Source organism: Protopterus annectens, chromosome 7.part0 (genome assembly GCF_019279795.1).
Source record: "Protopterus annectens isolate FY-2018-M chromosome 7.part0, PAN1.0, whole genome shotgun sequence".
In the NCBI taxonomy this organism is placed as follows: Eukaryota; Metazoa; Chordata; order Ceratodontiformes; family Protopteridae; genus Protopterus; species Protopterus annectens.
This window is the reverse complement of record NC_056739.1, coordinates 378,062,602-378,080,924: the sequence shown is the minus strand read 5'-3', so window position 1 is coordinate 378,080,924 and position 18,323 is coordinate 378,062,602.

Here is an 18,323-nt window from a genome sequence, read left to right as displayed (position 1 = left end):
AGTATTAGTGGTAATACTATATCCATGCATTGTTCATGTGGACACATTTTGAAGCAGGAAGCTTGAAGGACACCGAACCATATATGTAAGGTGAGTTCCTCACAGCCCTATTGCATGCTCCCTGTGATGTCAGCCTAAATTGTCTTAGGTGGTAGGGGTTAATAGAAAAGTCCTGCAAAAGCAGCATATGGTGCAAAAGAAGCATATGTTATACTTCAGATGACCTGGATGTTCTCCTTTTCCCATACTCACTGATCCACTTTAACTTCTCACTCCACCTAGATGGCTCAGCTTGGGTAGAGAAGATGTGGAGGTCAAGGTGATCCACTTCCCACCATCACTTACTCATCTCCTTTCCCACACCATTAAGGCACCCCCTCTTGGATAGGTCTAGTAGTATGTAAGGAAGATGGAGATATCACGGGGGCTCCTGATGGCCAAGCTACTGATTCAATAAGTAAGGATCCAAAAATTAATACCCATCGTGACAGTGCTGACAGTATACCAGTGAGACATTGTTCAAGAAAAGTACCAGTAGCTGCCAGAAGTAACAAGACAGCAAATGAAGCAAATGTAAAGTTTTTTTGTTTTACTTTTATCTCCATGCCTGCTGACCAGCAAACCTCCCCATAAGACTCAAGGCCATTCATTCATGGGTATCATCTCCAGATTCACTATGGCGAGAGCCATCTGGGAGAACTGTCAATCAGGCAGCCATGATGATTATTTTTCTATCACTGATGTACCAGCTATGAAGGCTTTTTTCCCTAGCATAGCTCTTGTTCTGGGAAGGAGAATTCAGAACCTGTATCACCACAGGGTCCATAATGCCTTTTTCCTTCCAAAAGTCCATGCACCTGTGCACCTGCTCAGTTAAGTCTATTGCCAGTCAGCAGCTTGATGAACCACACTATCAACTGGTCACATGCCTCACCCTCACTAATTACAGGATATGGCTTGCTCCAACCTTCAACCAGGACAGGTACACCCATCCTCCCTGCCAGCTCTGTTAAGTGACTGATCCACTAATCAATCCTAGGTCACCTGGGGCATAGTCAAGGCTTTATACCCCTGTGCCACCAGATTTGCAAAGCAAATGTATGTCTTAAGTGTCATTAAGAAGCAGCTAAAACTAACAAAATAAACAATAAAAATGAGATTCTCATTCGTATTGATTCACAGAATCTTAATAAAGAAATAAATTAAAAGAGAACATTCCTATTGCTTACAGTTGAAGATGTGGTCCTATGATTGCCAAATACTTACTTTTTTTCCAGTGCTAGATTCAGATTGGGGTTTCCCGTGCATAAATCTAGGTGAACAGAGCTACAAGTTGCGTACATTTTGTATCATTGTAAAAATGCATTTTCCTTAATTTTCTATTTTGCATTTAATCAATCTCAGAAGTATTCTGAAGAGCTATTAAAAAGTGTTTTGACATACTAGGAAATTAGTTACAGATACACCAACATTAACATACTAAAATACTCTGATATTAGTAAGCTCATTTTATTTTTCATTTGATTTGTTTGTCTAGGAGATGCCAATTAGAAAGGTATAGTTGAGGAGTTCTTATAAGAAAATCGACCAATTGCATATTAGTCAATGGAATATACAAAGGCAGAAAGGAGATATTACCAGTAAGAAAATAAACTGTTTTACATAAGCACATACATACAAGAAATTGAATGCCTTTGTATTTGGTAAAACATATTAAGTGGTGACAGGTCATAACTCACCGCAAATTAAATTACGGAAGTATTTATTCTAGACACATCAAAGATTCCAAAGGGTATTATTCAATCTACATGTAGATAATTGTCAGGAAGAGAAATACTAATCAGGTCGGCATTTATGCATAGCAAATGTAATGAGTAGAACATTTTAGCAGAGAAGCAGAATTTTTAAAAGAATAGCATATGCATGTTGATTATATCATCACCAACGACTGGAGTAAAGGTAAGTGAATTTCAGAGGTGAACTAATAATGTCTCTGAAATGCATCTCTTTAGGAAAGAAATTGAACTCTTATTGTTCGGGTGGTGCAGTGGTGCAGCGGTTAACACTGTCACCTCACAGCAAGAGGTTCTCTGGTTTAATTCTCGGCTGGGGTTCCTTCTGTGTGGAGTTTGCATGTTCTCCCTGTGTTCGTGTGGGTTTACTCTGGTTTTCTCCCACATTCTAAAGACATGCTTCTGGAGCATTTCTCCCTGGGCCTCTGCTGAAAACAGGATCTGTGGAACCTAGTCGGACTTTCCCGGTCAACAAATGTTAAATAAAAAAAATAAATATTTTTCTTTCAGTGAGAATAAGTTATGGCTAGGGGTTAATGTTCAAAGCTGACAAATCAGTTTCCATTTATTACAAAAAATGCATGAGAGAATACATGAATCACACTTTAGAATAACAAAGTGTGAAAAAAGAGCCAGGCAGACAATGCCTTGGCTAAGAATATTAACTTATAGAGAATAAGAAGTGTGGAAATCGGGCCATGTGCATTGCGGACTGTAATAATAATCCAAAGAAAGAACAGTTAACAGAGCTAGTTTATTTTCATTTGTAAATACATTTATTAAGCAGGTAAGTCAACAGGACACAAATGGCCCTTTTCAGGGTTAACCAGGAATTCTGTCTGACTAACTCAGAATTGCCACAGTAGGCAAATAGAGTTAGAAGGAGTGAAACCTTTTACACATGACTACAGCAAACAGTTTGTTAACAGCTCAGAGCCTTAACTCTCAGAGATAACTGACAGCAGATTTTCCATGGGACAGATTTGGCACTAGATTTGCTCCATTTCAAAGAAACCATTATATACCCTCTGGAATCTTCCTAACTAACATACTACCTCTGAATAAACTCCCATGATACATAGGGACACAATTGGTTGGATTGCATGGCTAGGCTTATAAAGGCCCAGTTGGTTGTTAGCCTAGTATATACCTATGACCCTATGAATCTATAATTATTATGCTAGTTAGCCTGAAATAAATAGACAGTCACAACAAATAAGGTAGAAAATACCTGATAATGCCACATTTGGCAATGGACAGCAATACAAAAGTGATGAATTCACAAAGTTTGTATATGACAGGGAATTCTCCTATATCATTTCCAGCCTATTTGAGGCTGATGTACTACAACAATGGAGAAACCTTCCAACACAGTGACGCATCTAATAAAAAATAGCTGTTACAAATGCTATGAGGATGCATCGTATACGTTTGACATGGAGGAATATTCCATTGCAGTTTTTCCTCTGTCAATGCCAACTGTTAATGGACAAAATGGTGAAAAGCATGTTACATTATTCATATACATAACTAATGCCTGAAAATAATCACATAGTAAAATAAATAGTTTAAAGCTGTAACCAGGGTGGGGTGAATAGTGGCAGCTGCTCTGGGTGTATTCTGTTGGGAGTGCTACTGATAATTTATGGCATTTTGACAAACAGCTCGCATAATTCTTTGCCACAGTTCTGATTCCAATTTTTGGTCCTTAATTTCAGAAGAAACTTATTTATTTGCCTCAACTTTGGTTCAAAGGATTGCCAGTCAGTTGACTACTCAGTGCTCTAGCTGACCCTGTGTATAGCTTGGAAGTAGTGGAATCCAGCCGACCCTGTGTATAGCTTGGAAGCAGTGGAATCCTGCCGACCCTGTGTATAGCTTGGAAACAGTGGAATCCTGCCGACCCTGTGTATAGCTTGGAAGTAGTGGAATCCAGCTGACCCTGTGTATAGCTTGGAAGTAGTGGAATTCAGCCGACCCTGTGTATAGCTTGGAAGCAGTGGAATCCTGCCGACCCTGTGTATAGCTTGGAAACAGTGGAATCCTGCCCACCCTGTGTATAGATTGGAAGTAGTGGAATCCAGCTGACCCTGTGTATAGCTTGGAAGTAGTGGAATCCAGCCAACCTGTGTATAGCTTGGAAGTAGTGGAAAGAAATCAGCAGAGCCAGACATCTGTACTATTTGAGAACAGTGATAACAAGGACTGATAGCTTCATTTGCTTAAAATGTCTTTCAATAGGTAAAGCTTTTTATATTTTGATACATCTAGATCCTGAAATGATTAGTATAGAGCTATTGTTAATTTTAAATAATCTGACATAATTATTTCAATTTGAAAAGGGGGCTTAAGATATCAATGTTTTTACTGCTTTTGAGCTAGCGTTAGCTGCTACATTGTTTGTCTAGGTAGCTCATTTTGAATAAATGTCATCGATACTAGAGTAAATTCTCAGTGTCTCCTTTCATTTATTATTCATCCTCTCACTAGATTCTACTTCTAGAGAGATGCCATTGCTCTGTAAATCATTGTAGGATTAATAAAACATGGCTGGGGAGGTGACCACCCTAGCACCTCAAGGTGAGCTAGGCCAATGTGGTTGACACCACCACTTCCCATGCAATGGAATATTGTTCAGACGATTCATCTGACCGAGGCTCTTGATTTTCAAGACCTACTCAGTGTGAGCTTGGTCAACTACTTCCACTTGTCTACTTTTTCTCTTAGTAAACTTACTGTAAGGGCTGAGGTGGACGTTTGTGACTACCAATCACACCTACCACATCATTAGATTTTCCAGTACTAAGTCAGAGATTATCAGACGGGATCAGGTCAGCACAATCCATCAGCAGAGGCTGAACAGTGACAGTACAGGTTACACAGAGAGTTACTCCTATGTGTGCCCGCATTTCTGCACTGTACATTAAAAATGCACCATTTTGCACTGTTTGGAATTGCTAGAGTTACACGTATGTCACTCAGTCTCCACCAAGACAAGTCTGTAGGAAAATAGTTACAACTTCCTTTCTTTATAACTAACCCTCTGACATTTGCATTTACTCTTAAATCCCAGATTACTTTTAGGGATGCTGCTATGCCTTTCCACCACTGAACACACATGAAAAATAAGTCTGTGATTATCTTACAATATTTGTGGTTTTGTAATTAGTCTTTATCATACTATGGAGGTAGTCAACTTTCAGAACTAGAGAAGGGCAATCACTGATGGTTTCCATCATTGATGGCTCATTTCCTCAGAATACAGTCCTTTAAGAGCTTATTTGCTGTTTTACAACAATTGCATCAGGGAGTGTTTAATTGTAGATATATACTTTTTTTTGGGGGGGGGGGCATTTTTTGTGATCTAAATTAGAAATATCTGTTTTTTGCTCTAGTGGAAATAAAGGGGAAACAAGTATTTATCATGCTTCTGATTACTTAAAGAACCTAAGAGTATGCTTTCTGTGATTATCCAGATGGCTGCTTGTTTTTTTTTTTTTCAATTTCTCTATCTCTAGAAGATAGTTGCATTTCCCTCATACTTGTTTCATTTCCACATCACTCAGCAGAGGTTAGCTGGGTGCTGTATTGACACAGGTACTCAGAACCTTAACTTACTCTATAAAATTAAACTCCTAAATTCCTTGAGTATTCTGAAATTATGCAGTGAGCCCCTAGTTTGAACAAAGAGGAGCATTGTTGTTTGTTTTTAGAATTAAATTGTCATTTTTTTACTGCAATAGTACTCCAGTAAAAACAACAACAGCAAAAAAAAAAAAAAAAAATTGAAGCCACTTTGGTTATTTCACCAGCAGTCCATGAAAAAAACATCTGGAGCCATGGACATGGAGTTTCTGTCTCTGTAGCCAGCTTTGTGGAAATGGGCATCCTGAGACAATGTAGCAATTGGTTCATGTTAACTGACCTAATACAGTGTGTGAGAGATGTAGATATACAATGTCATTGGAAGAAAGGCAATCACATACAACCGCTAAAAATTCCAAACAGCCTTAACTAAAAGCTACACTCCCTACAAGCACTCCTGAAATACATTAATATTTGCATCATCATGGAATCCTGATTCAAGATTACTGACAGTGCCCAATCAGCGCAAGGCTTCAATCTCTAACAAACATTCAGGCCCATTGCACTCGATGAAGGCACTAAAAGTGGCAGTGACTCTACATACCAGGATGATTGCTGGTCAGCCTGATACATGACCTGAGAAATCCCCTACAAAGGCTATTTAATACCAGCTTCCAAATGGGTTTTGTGCCAGATGCTTGGAGAACTTCAGCAGTCATCCCCCTGCACAAAAGTGGGGCATCAATGGACCCACGTAATTATAGACCAATAAACCTGACCTGCCTTATGTGTAAGACTATGGAAAGGAACATTATAGAGTTAGTAAATAAGGACATAGGCAACCCACAAATTCCTGACCCAAGCCAGTTTAGCTATTGTCAAGGGTAGTTCATGGCTACTAAATCTGGTCATCTTCTTAAAGAAGGTAATGGAAGGAATTGCTCAGGGAAAATCTATACACACAACACACACTCTCTAAAACTGAACTTCACCTTCAGTCTTAGGATAATGATCTGATTCTCGGGTCTATATTAGTACATAGAAGTTTCAAAATTTCGAATGTTCTACTATCGAACCCTATCCAGTGAACTCTTACAACATCGAACATGCAGAACAGCGAATTCTTTCCTAGGGAAAAAATTTGCTGTTCCAAAACACATGCACACAACACAAGCACACCAAACAAACAGCAATCCACACACATACACCTAAAATCTTACATCTAACCCTACACTAAACTGTACATGTACCACTAACTATCCACTTACCTTAACCCAAACCCTAAGGTCCGTCACTATCGCACACTCACTACACTTGCACCCTAATCCTAACTCACCTACCCCGCCCTAATCCTCACATCCACACAATTGCACACTTACCTGACCCGCGCCCTAACCCTAACTCACCTAACCCATGCCCAATCACACACTAACCTGAACCTGACCCATAACTTTCCACCACAGTGCTGAAAATAGTGAAGCGACAGAAACGGAAGACCAAATTCCTTCCCTAGGAAAAATTTTGGGTTTCTGTAGCTTTGCTAGTTTCAGCTGAATAGGGTTCAATATTAGATCATTCGAAGTTTTGAAACTTCGATGTTCTAATATAGACCCCTGATTCTCCTCCATGCCCAACTGACCATTAAGAAAACACCATGCTATTTTGTAAAAAACTATAGGAGCCCTATTTGATGGCATTGGTTCATGCATCCAACTAGACTAGTGTGGAATCACTAAGCATTTAGCCAAACACCATTCTCCTAAGGGACTTCAACTATCCCTCCATCAGCTTAGAGAATTATGCATCCCCAAGTGGGTTTGCCCAGAGATTTCTGGAATTCATAAATGCAAACTCACTGGATCAGTTAGTTTTCATTATAACTAGGGATACCAAATCCCGAACTTGGTTCTCACCAATATAGGACAGATCTGTTCTCTACAAATTATATCCCTCTAAGACATTAAATCAGACCATAAATCAGTCATATTCCCCATAGGACTGAAGCTGGAAGCAGCCTGCAATAACATTGTATTCAGATATTATGCTAAGGCAAATTTTCTAAAACTGAGAAATGACTTGTCTAATTTAACATTCCCTGTCATACTGACACATGGCCTGACAAATCCCCTACAAAGGCTATTTAATATCAGCTTCCAAATTGGGTTTGTGCCAGATGCTTGGAGAACTTCAACAGTCATCCCCCTGCACAAACTTGGGGCATCAAAGGACCCAGGTAATTATAGACTAACAAGCCTGACCTGCCTTATCTGTAAGACTATGGAAAGGAGCATTATAGAGTTAGTAAATAAGGACATAGGCAACCTACAAACTCTTGATCCAAGTTAGTTCACCTTTTGTCAAGCGTAGGCTCATGCCTACTAAATCTGGTCATCTTTTTACAGAAGATGATGGAAGGAATTCCTGAGGGAAAATCTTTAAACATGGCATAACTGGACCTTGCAAAGGCATTCAACTTCATTCCACAATCAGTTATAGTTGATAAACTTAGCCAGATGAATATAAATCCCTGTGTACATCACTGGATAGCTCACAAAGAGAACTCAGGAAATCAGAGCAGCTGGCTTTACTGTCTCAAAAAAAAAAAAAAAAAAAAAAAAAAAAATCAGTCACTAGGAATGAACCTTAATGCTGAGTCTGTGACTCACTCCTCTTTGACATCTAATTATCAGAAGTCAAAGCTAATGTTAAAGACTTATGGCTGACCAAGTATGCAAATGACTAAAAACTTGATGACATCAGAAACCCCCCAGAAGACACCAAAATCCTCCAGGAGTCCCTTCATCAACCATATATAACTGACCTAAACTAAACCCCAGAAGTCCCCTGTAACCCTGACATTGACTACACCCCCCCCTAAAAACTGAATTAGTAGTTAAGGAACTAGGAACCCATGCAGACAATCTTCACTTATATACTATTGTAAGAAAGCCTTTTTTTCATTGCACAGCTCATTAGTATGGATATAGCATCCAGGTCCAGGTTAATGATCATCCCACTGTATTCTGAAGTCATTAGGCCAATCACTGAGTATAATGTCCCCTTCGATATGTACCTGTTCAGGCACCTGACATAACTTGAATGACTGCAGTGCTTTCTCAGCAAGAAAATCAGAGCGCTAAATCACAAAAGGTGCATTGACCAGCTCAAAGACTTGTTCCTGTTCTCAGCGTCTCACAGACTACTGAGGGGCGATCTCAACCTCACTTACAGAGCCTTTACTGACTCCATTCTTTCAGACCTTCTGCACATCTACTAGTCCAATAATGGCAGAGACTCCCACTCAGAGATCTTAATCTCTTCTGCAACTTAAATAGAACATACTAGAGGATATATATGTGCCTCAATGAATACTGCTTGTCAGGAATCATATTCCTCTCCACATAAAGCAAAGTACGTCTCTCACTCTTTTCTGGTGTAATATAGACAAATGGATGGGATACTGCAAGCTCATCCTGGATTTACCACGCTTGTCCTTTATGGATAGGGGTAATATGTAAATGTCTACATGACTTTGGGTTATTTGTACTAAATGCATAAAGGGCTCTGGGTCATTTGTACTTAAAATACTAATGCTAATAATCTCCTCAGGAATGCACAGCTGGGCTTATGAAGATCTTCATGGACAAATAGCCTAGTAAGTAACTTTGAATCTATGAGCTTGCGTGAGTAAATGAATTACTTTATTTCCACATTTCTATGTGCAGAATTTATTTTCAAGGTTTACCCACATCAAATTTGCTAACACACTCTTTAGACAAACCTCAAAATAAAACATCTTTACTTCTTACCTACTTTATTAAAGCATTGTTGTAGTGTCATGTCTTCTATCTCAAAAATGATATAATGCCTTGAATTCAGCTACATCTGAGTATACCATTTGACAAACTGATAGATCCAGAGAATTCTCTAGATAATTCTATGCACGTCTGTCCATTATAAACAGCACCTCGTAAAGATAATTTTCTGATAACAAATATCAGCATTTTCAAAATGCACATGTTTCAATCTGTTTCTATAAACAGTACATCCAAGAAGAAAGAATATTCCGTTTAACAAAGTATTGGGTTAACTTGAAACTTCCACATTTTTCAAGTCACTGCTACCCTCTGGTGGATCAGAAGAATATTGCATTTTTTACTTGTGCTTTGGAGTACTTATTAAATAAGCAATACAGGCCATCACTGTTTTAAAAGAAAAACTAAAAAAAGTATTGTATTAAATTGTATTCTGTACCAAAATATGTACCAGTTGAAATACTGTTTGTCTGATCTTTTGAATTACTACTCTAGAGTGTTTAGCTTATTGTTCAGAGGATGACAGCTCTCTGGTGATTTATGCCACTACTTTTCTTTTATAAAGTAGGTCTTAATTTATTGTCTTCTTTATAAAGCAATACATCAGTGTTTGCAACTGCAGGCAAATCATTTCAAAGGAGATGCTCATTTTTTATTATTATTAGACTGCCAAAAATTATTGGAGCTCTGACTCAATATCTTCCCGCAGAAAAGATTCATCATGGACAGTCATTTAAATAAAAACAATATTTCTTTAGCAAATGCATGTATTGGGCCAACATTTGCAATACAGAGACAGCCTACCACAGTGCTTTAGCATGAAGATGTGTAGCACTGTGACATGCTGTCTCTGTGGGTATGTCAAAAACTAATGAGGCATTCTGGGGGAGCAGCACACACTAATTACCCATGTGCTGTCCCCTGTAAATGCCTGCTGTAAGGCGTTTATATAGCTGAGTGACTCAGCCATGGCTTGCTTTAGAGGGAATTTAATGATCAGGTAGTATTTGTGTGTGTGTGTGTGTGTGTGTGTGTGTGTGTGTGTGTGTGTGTGTGTGTGTGTGTGTGTGTATGTGGGTGCGCGTGTGCGCGTGTGCGTGTGTGTGCGTGTGTGTATGTGTGTGTGTGCATGTATATCTGTTGGTGGCTGCATGAGAGCGTGTCTGTCGGCCTGGTAAGTTCAGTAGCAATATAGTTAGGTGGTAGGGAAGACGTGAATTTGTGTGTGGGTGATTGCACCCCTGAGTGCAATGGGGAGCAGTGTGTGTATGTTTGTGTGTGTGTGTGTGTGTGTGTGTGTGTGTGTGTGTGTGTGTGCACGCGCACGCATGCAAATAAATGTGTGAGTGTGTGTGCTTGAGGAAGCTGTCATATCTCCATACTCTGCTATACTTGCTTCAGAACAAGGTCAGCAGGAACACTAAGTGAAACCAGAGAGGATTTTTAAAATATAACTTGGAATTATATAAATAGTTGAAAGAACAACTAGTCTAGCATCTCAAAGCACTTTTATGAACATTAAGGAAAATGAAACTCTAATGTATGATATGACTGTATGAATCCATGACATATCTAGGCAGGAACAAAAAACATAAGAAGAGACATGAGGACATTCTGTCAACTCAGGGACCGGTAAGTGGAATGTGTGTGTGTGTGTGTGTGTGTGTGTGTGTGTGTGTGTGTGTGTGTGTGTGTGTGTGTGTGTGTGTGTGTGTGTGTGTGTGTGTGTGTGTGTGTGTGTGTGTGTGTGTGTGTGTGTGTGTGTGCGCTCACGCAAATGAATGTGTGAGTGTGTGTGCTTGAGGAAGCTGTCATATCTCCATACTCTGCTATACTTGCTTCAGAACAAGGTCAGGAGGAACACTAGGTGAAACCAGAGAGATTTTTTAAAATATAACTTGTAATTATATAAACAGTTGAAAGAACAACTGGTCTAACATCTCAAAGCACTTTTATGAAGATTAAGGAAAATGAAACTCTAATGTATGATATGACTGTATGAATCCATGACATATCTAGGCAGGAACAAAAAACATAAGAAGAGACATGAGGACATTCTGTCAACTCAGGGACCGGTAAGTGGAATGTGTGTGTGTGTGTGTGTGTGTGTGTGTGTGTGTGTGTGTGTGTGTGTGTGTGTGTGTGTGTGTGTGTGTGTGTGTGCACGCGCACATGTACAAGAGTGTGAATGAGGATGGTGCCTGGGCTGTTAGTGTTAGCTGCCATAGGAAAGTGAAGTAGTTAAAAAAAGAATCAGAGGTAAGCAAATTAGCTGATGATGAGGTCTTTCCTCTCTGAAGTGAACACATCGTTGAATCTCAAATTCTTACTTCCTATAAACAGCTCCTTTTTGCAGAGCTCTGAGTGCCAGTGCTGGGACTGTATATGAGTCCCAGGGATTATGTACATTATTGTATTTGTTACCCTTTGTGCAACACTGTTAATCTGATGGATACTTCATTAATCTGATAGTAATATGTTTATTAATTGAATAATCTGAAGAATAAACACATTCTAACATATTTACTGAATGGAAATATGCCCTCTGCTAATATCAGAATGCTTCACATCTTCTAAAAATACATGGAATGAATATACATTATAGCTTTTCAACTGTCCAGATCTTCACTGAATGTCCAGATTTGTGCCTCATATTTTTGGTTGTTCCTCATAAAATTTGTGGTTTTCTGTTAAATCATGGGGATGATCTGAGTATTGAAGTCACTAAATAATGACATGCATTTGAGTTTCAGACTTCAAAACCCTTCAGAAAATGTGTGTTAACACAAACCATGTTAGTGTAGCAACTTTCTAGTAAATTAATTGGATTAGTGAAATATGTGCCACCCTCAGCTTCTCACTATAATGCATAGCAAGTCAAATCTAGAACTATGATAAGCACTTACAATTGATTTTAACATCTAATTTCAGTGTTTATCCACCAATCCTTTGCCATTTCACAAGAGATGTGAAGAACAGATGGTCTGTTCAGGGATGTCTTTTTATTTATAAATACTGCTGAGATACCAGATATAAATGTTGGACTGATAACTATACATATTGCTTACATCAGTAATCCAATCACTTTTGTTCTTATTGTTTTTGCATTTGTGGTGAAGCCAAAACTCCATATTCTGACAAAGGCAATGTGCTGCTGTGTTATTTGGGATTAGATGCAGTTAAGTGGAAGTGTTGTGTATGTTGTTCCTATGTATTTTTTTATAATCATTAAACATTTATAACAAAGCCATCATTGGGGAACAGACATATGGCTCCATACTGAGGTATCAAATGCAGAGTTTTTGAAGGCTTTTGGTGTTGAATCTGGCATCATGCCTGATTTTCCATGAGGTTATATGTCCACTGATCAGGAGGTAGGTAGAAACTCATATCCAGGATATACATGCACTAAGTCGTCATTACCTCAGAAGTAAAAAATAAATAATTAAACATATAAAACATACATGTTTAAGCAGACAAGTCAACATTTGTCTGACTTATACATGGTGAGACTAGACTCCATGTTTTTCAAAAGCATTATGTTAATATATTATCCATATTATTAGGACCGAGTTACAGTTCTATACTTGAAAATAAAGTTTCAGTTCTGAATATTTTATACCTGAATATCTTTTTATAATTCCCTAAATTTCTAATTGTAGCAGAATTGATATATGTCCTCATACATGGGTACTGTTTTTATTGTTTCACAGTGCCTTTGATTTCTCATTCTTGCACTGAACTGGTTTCATCTGGGGACTACATCTATGATCATATGGCAGGATAAAATCTCTATCATGAATTCATGTGAACTAAACTGTCATTGCATTAGAAATAAAAAAGTAAGTATTTCAGCAGCCAAGTCAGTTCTGCATGTAGAGAATGGCCACAAATCCATGAACTGACAAAGGCAATATCCTGCTGTATGAACTGGGATTGAGATTAACTAAATTCCTTGAGAGTCAAATGGTAGTCTTCAGGGTGTTTCACATTTGAGTATTGCATTATAATTTTCTCCAAATTTTGTTATGAACTGACATAGCAAAATGGGCATATGGTTACATACACAGGAACCAAATATAGTATTTTAGAGGACTTTTGGTATCAAAGTATGTTGTTCTATATAGTTTCCAATAAGGATATAGCATCTTTGATCAGGAGGCAGGATGAAATTAATTTCCAGAATATATGAGAATTAAGATAGCATTGCATCGGATATAAACAAAAAAATCATAAATATTTCCCCAGACAGGGTAACAGTAATTTTACTGCATGAAGTGCCAAATTCCACTGAGAAGCCTAAATTCCATTGACAAATGCAATGTGTAACTTGTAAGTTAAGAATGAGATGCAATGAAATCCTAGGGGATGAATTGTCATTCTTCAAAGCTTTTGTATCAGAGTAGTCTGTTATAATTCCTTAACACTTTTATATTAACTTCCATAAGATAACTACATATGGCCTCATACACTGGTACCAAATTTAGTGTTACAGAGGACTTGTAGTGTCACACTAACATTATATCTGCTTTTAATTTGTGGTATATAAGGTTTGATCAGCAGGCATAGTGAAACTAATATCCAGAATATATGATTTCTAAGTTGTTATTATATCAGAAGTAAAATCATATAAACTTCTATACAAAAAAGGATTTTTTTAGTTGTAACATCAGATGAGAATCAGTAATAATTAGTATAATATATTAAGTGAAATTTCATTGTGACCTGTGATGAGCAGGATGAGACTGATTTAGAAGCTGGCAATACCATTGTGCTAGCCTGTAAAAGAAAATGATTATTATCATATGCATATGACCAAATAATGATATGGAAATGGGCAACACTATGATAATGAGATCAAGCGTGAGTACACATGAGGGTTAACAACATGGCTGAGCAATTCAGAAATGTATAACAATTACATGATGAGTCACATTGTCTAGTGAATTTGTACACATACAATACTTGGTGAACATTAAAAGAATCTGAGACTGCATTAAGGTATTAGGAAAGCATCTGCATTAGCTGAACAATAAATGTCTGGGCTGTTCCCAATACCAGTAGCCATGACAGTGCATCATTCCCTCTACATTCCGCATGTATCTGATTGCACCCTAGTATACCATCACCCCATGACAGAGGCATAGTCAAGTGATATCCATGTGGACAGGGATACCATAAAGGAGCTTATAGTTTTGTGCCATCCTCACATGGAATCCAGTGGGATGTGTTGAATGCCAATTCCTATGTAACACCGATGTATGTGTGTTATTAATTATATTTTCTTCTGCAATCTTTCACTGGCCATTCAGGAATATGGTGGGTGTATCACAGGCATCCACCTCACAAATACTACTTCAGTTCCTTAATATTATGGCGAAACATGTGGAAGAGAATATACGGGTTGCATGCACACCAAAGGACAGACACATCACTATGTGGTGTTATACAAAATAACACATTTTACTAAGCTTCTATGGGTCCACTGACTGCACCTACATCACCATCAAGGCCCTGTCTGGTCCCCATGGACACTGATATGTGAACCAGAAGGGCTTCCATGTCATCAACTATCAGGTGGTGTGCAACACACAATGTATTATTTACAATGTGCCTGTGAACCATTAAAGCAGTTCCCACATCTAACATATTTACTCTGTAACAGTATTTTTTTTTTTTCTGTGAAGACTTCCCATAACAACATCTTACTGGTGATGCTGGGTATGCACTGGAGTAATGGATCACAACATTGATATTCAACCAGTGTTTCAAGCATGAGATGCCAAACAACTCCTCACTGTTACAGAGCCAAACGTTCTCAGGTATGATTTGTATTGCTGAAGGCCTGCTTCCACTGCTTAGGTTTCTCTGGTGGCATGATGCAGTATGTTCAGGAGACCTGCATCAAGATATTTGCTGTCCATGTAATGCTTTATAATGTGACTGAAGCCAACAGTAAAGGAGGTGATGGTTGAGAAGCCACTGGAGGAAATGGTTGCATAGGAAGACTGAGGGAAGCAGATGCAGACAAAATACACCATTACACTAGCAAAGAAGTGTCAGCCAGTATCCAGTTGCCAAGGTTACCTAGGATAGAGCTAATGTGCAAAAGCTGGACATAAAACAACTAACCTGCCAAACATGAAGTAAGGAGTGCTAAACTCAATATAGCTTCAGTGAGAGGACTCAGCTTTGAGGTGGGTGACATGATGGGATGAAGGAAGCCAGACATCATCTATATTGAGAAAACAAAATGGAATGGAAGTGGAGCAAAGCCACTTGGCTTGAGACCAGCGTCTACTACCCAGGAGGAGGACAGACTAGAAATGATGTTGGAATTGCAGTGAGGAAAAGGCATGTGAAGACTGTAAAGGATGTCATAAGAATTAGTAACAGCCAATAGGTAATCAGATTTCAGTGTAAGGATAGGGCAGTATTCATAATTTAAGCTAATGGCACTTAACTGAGTTGTGATAACAAGGAAACAATTACATTCAGGCAGCAGTTGCAGGACCTAGTGCATAAAGTGGGACAACATGAGTGGGTGTTGAGAATGGAGGACCTGAATGTATATATTGGGACAGACAGAACAAGATATGAGGATTGCTTAGGTCTATGTGGGTGGAGCAAGTGGAATAAAGAAGGAAAGGTCTTGCTAGACTTCTGTCTGACAAATGGCTTGATAGTGGCCAACACATGGTTCAGCAAGAGAGACAGTCACAACAGCATATAGAAGAGTGGCCAACATGCAACTAAGGTATACTTTTTTTCTAGTAAGAAAAGGGCAGAGGGGTAGAATCAGAGATTGCAGAGTCATCCCCTGTGAAACAGTCATCGCTTAGCATAAACCAACAATCAGTTGCAAGCAGTGGTCAGAGAAGCCTGTAAGATCAACAGAGACTAAGCTGAAGACCCGGAAGTTGGCCGGAGAGAAATCACAAAAGTTCAAGGAGATACTCAAGTCTCTAGCCTCTTAGGAAGGAATAGGTGGAGATGAGGAAGTATGATAGTGCCTCACAGTAGCATGTGTGAAGACTACAAAACAGATATGCAGCTGAGCCCACTATGGTATTAAATTACACAAGGAAAGCTGGTTATGGAATGCAGAATTCCAGGAAGTCATCAAAAGAAAGGAGATGGACCACGATAATAAGGAACACTGGCTGGCTAACAATGATTCTAAGAGAGCAGTTGCCATTGCAAAGAACAAGGCATTAGAGGCACTCTACGAGCTTTTGGAAAGTAACTTGAAAAACAGCACAAAGAAACTCTATCAGCTTGCAAGGTAAATATGAAAAGATAAAGAAGCTAGTCATCAAATAGCCTTCATAATGAATTCCAGAAACAACCTGCTCACCAGTTCATAGGACATCAAATGCAGATGGTAGGGGCACTTCCAGAAATTTCTGAATGAAGAAAATCCCACAGAAGCTGTACTGCCCCAGAAACAGCCTACAATGAAAGAAGAAGAATGATCCCACCCTAGAAGAAGTAAGGACAGCACTAAGGAAAATGAAACCATGGAATGCAGCAGGCTTAGATGAGGTCATGGAAGGTATAATCAAGATGTTAGGCTAGTTAGGGGGACAAATGGCTTCTGAGGTTACTCATAGCAGTATATAGAGAAAGGTGTATCCCAGATGACTGAAGAATAAACATTCTAGTGCCAGTGTACAAGAAAGAATGGGACATTTACAACCCTGGACAGTATACACGTATCAAACTCAGGTCACATAGTATGAATGTTCTGGAAACAGTGATTGATAAATGAATGTGTAGAGTATTAGAAAGTAAAAAGGGAGATGAGATGTTCATATTCAGATCAGGATGCAGCACTTTACCCCAAAGTTTGCTGTCAAACAGATAGTTGAGAAGAAATAAGAGATGTAGAAAGAGGCCAAATGGGTATCCTACACATATAGGAAGCATATGATAATGTTCCAAGAAAGATGATTGGGACAGTCCTGTGGTAGTTGGAAATCCCCAAAACATTGGTAGAATCAGTGAAGGTTATATACAAGGATCAAATGACTTAAGTATGATCAAGTATTTGGACTCAGACAAGGGTTCACAGTAGGATTGGGTGTGTATCAGGGCTCAGCTCTGAGCTCACTTCTGTTCCTACTGTTGATAGACAGTATTAGCAAACAGGTCAGAGGGGTCAGCAAAGCTACTCTATGCAGATAATGTGTCATTACAGGTAGACTGGACAAGACCTTCAGAAAATGATAGGACAATGGAATGCAAAACTGTTAGCATAAAGGATGAAGCTATGTACAGGTAAGATTGTTGTAATGACAGAAAATGAGGTAAGTCAAAAAAAGATGGAAATTGAGTTAGATGAACAGATACTGGAACAAGTTGACAGCTTCAAGTACTTGAGAGGAGTGATTCAGGAGAAGGAAAGTCTGAATGAAGAGTTCAAAGCTAGAATCAGAGGGGCTGCAATCAAATGACACAGAGTGTCATGGGTGATGTGTGACAGAATAATGCTAAAGAAGCTGAAAAGTAAGGTTTACAAAACAGTGGTGCTAGCGGTACTACAGCATGATACAGAAACCTGGGCAGTAAAGGTAGAGCAGTTGAAAAAGCTGCTGGGTAGGGATATGAAGTGCCTGAGACAAGGTGGTAGGACACATACTGTGAGAGATATGAAGAAATGAGGACATCAGGGCAGAAGGCCAAGTAGCACCAATTGGAGAGAAGGTCAAAAATAACAGATTACAACTGTTAAGACACATTTATAGGAAAGCAGAAGACAAACTAGTAAAGAAGATTTGGGAGAGATTGGAAGAAGGAAAGAGGGAATGAGGGCCTCTAGCCAAGAGATGAATGGATTGTGTGAAAGAAGAACTGCAACAGTCAAGTGTGACTGTTGAAGAAAGCAGGAGAGTGAATTGAGAGAGAGATGGCAACAACTGATATGACATCTCATCCCATGCAGAAAATCTGAAAGAAGGGGGTTCATGATGATGATGATGCTACTGTACATGTGGCCACACTCCTATAGTCAGTTAATGGACAGAGATATGTGCGGCATCATGTATATTACTTTGCTACCCTTGTGGTAATAGTGGCCACTGAAGCTGCTACAAATATTATGCTCCAGTACCATAGGCCATGTCCTCAT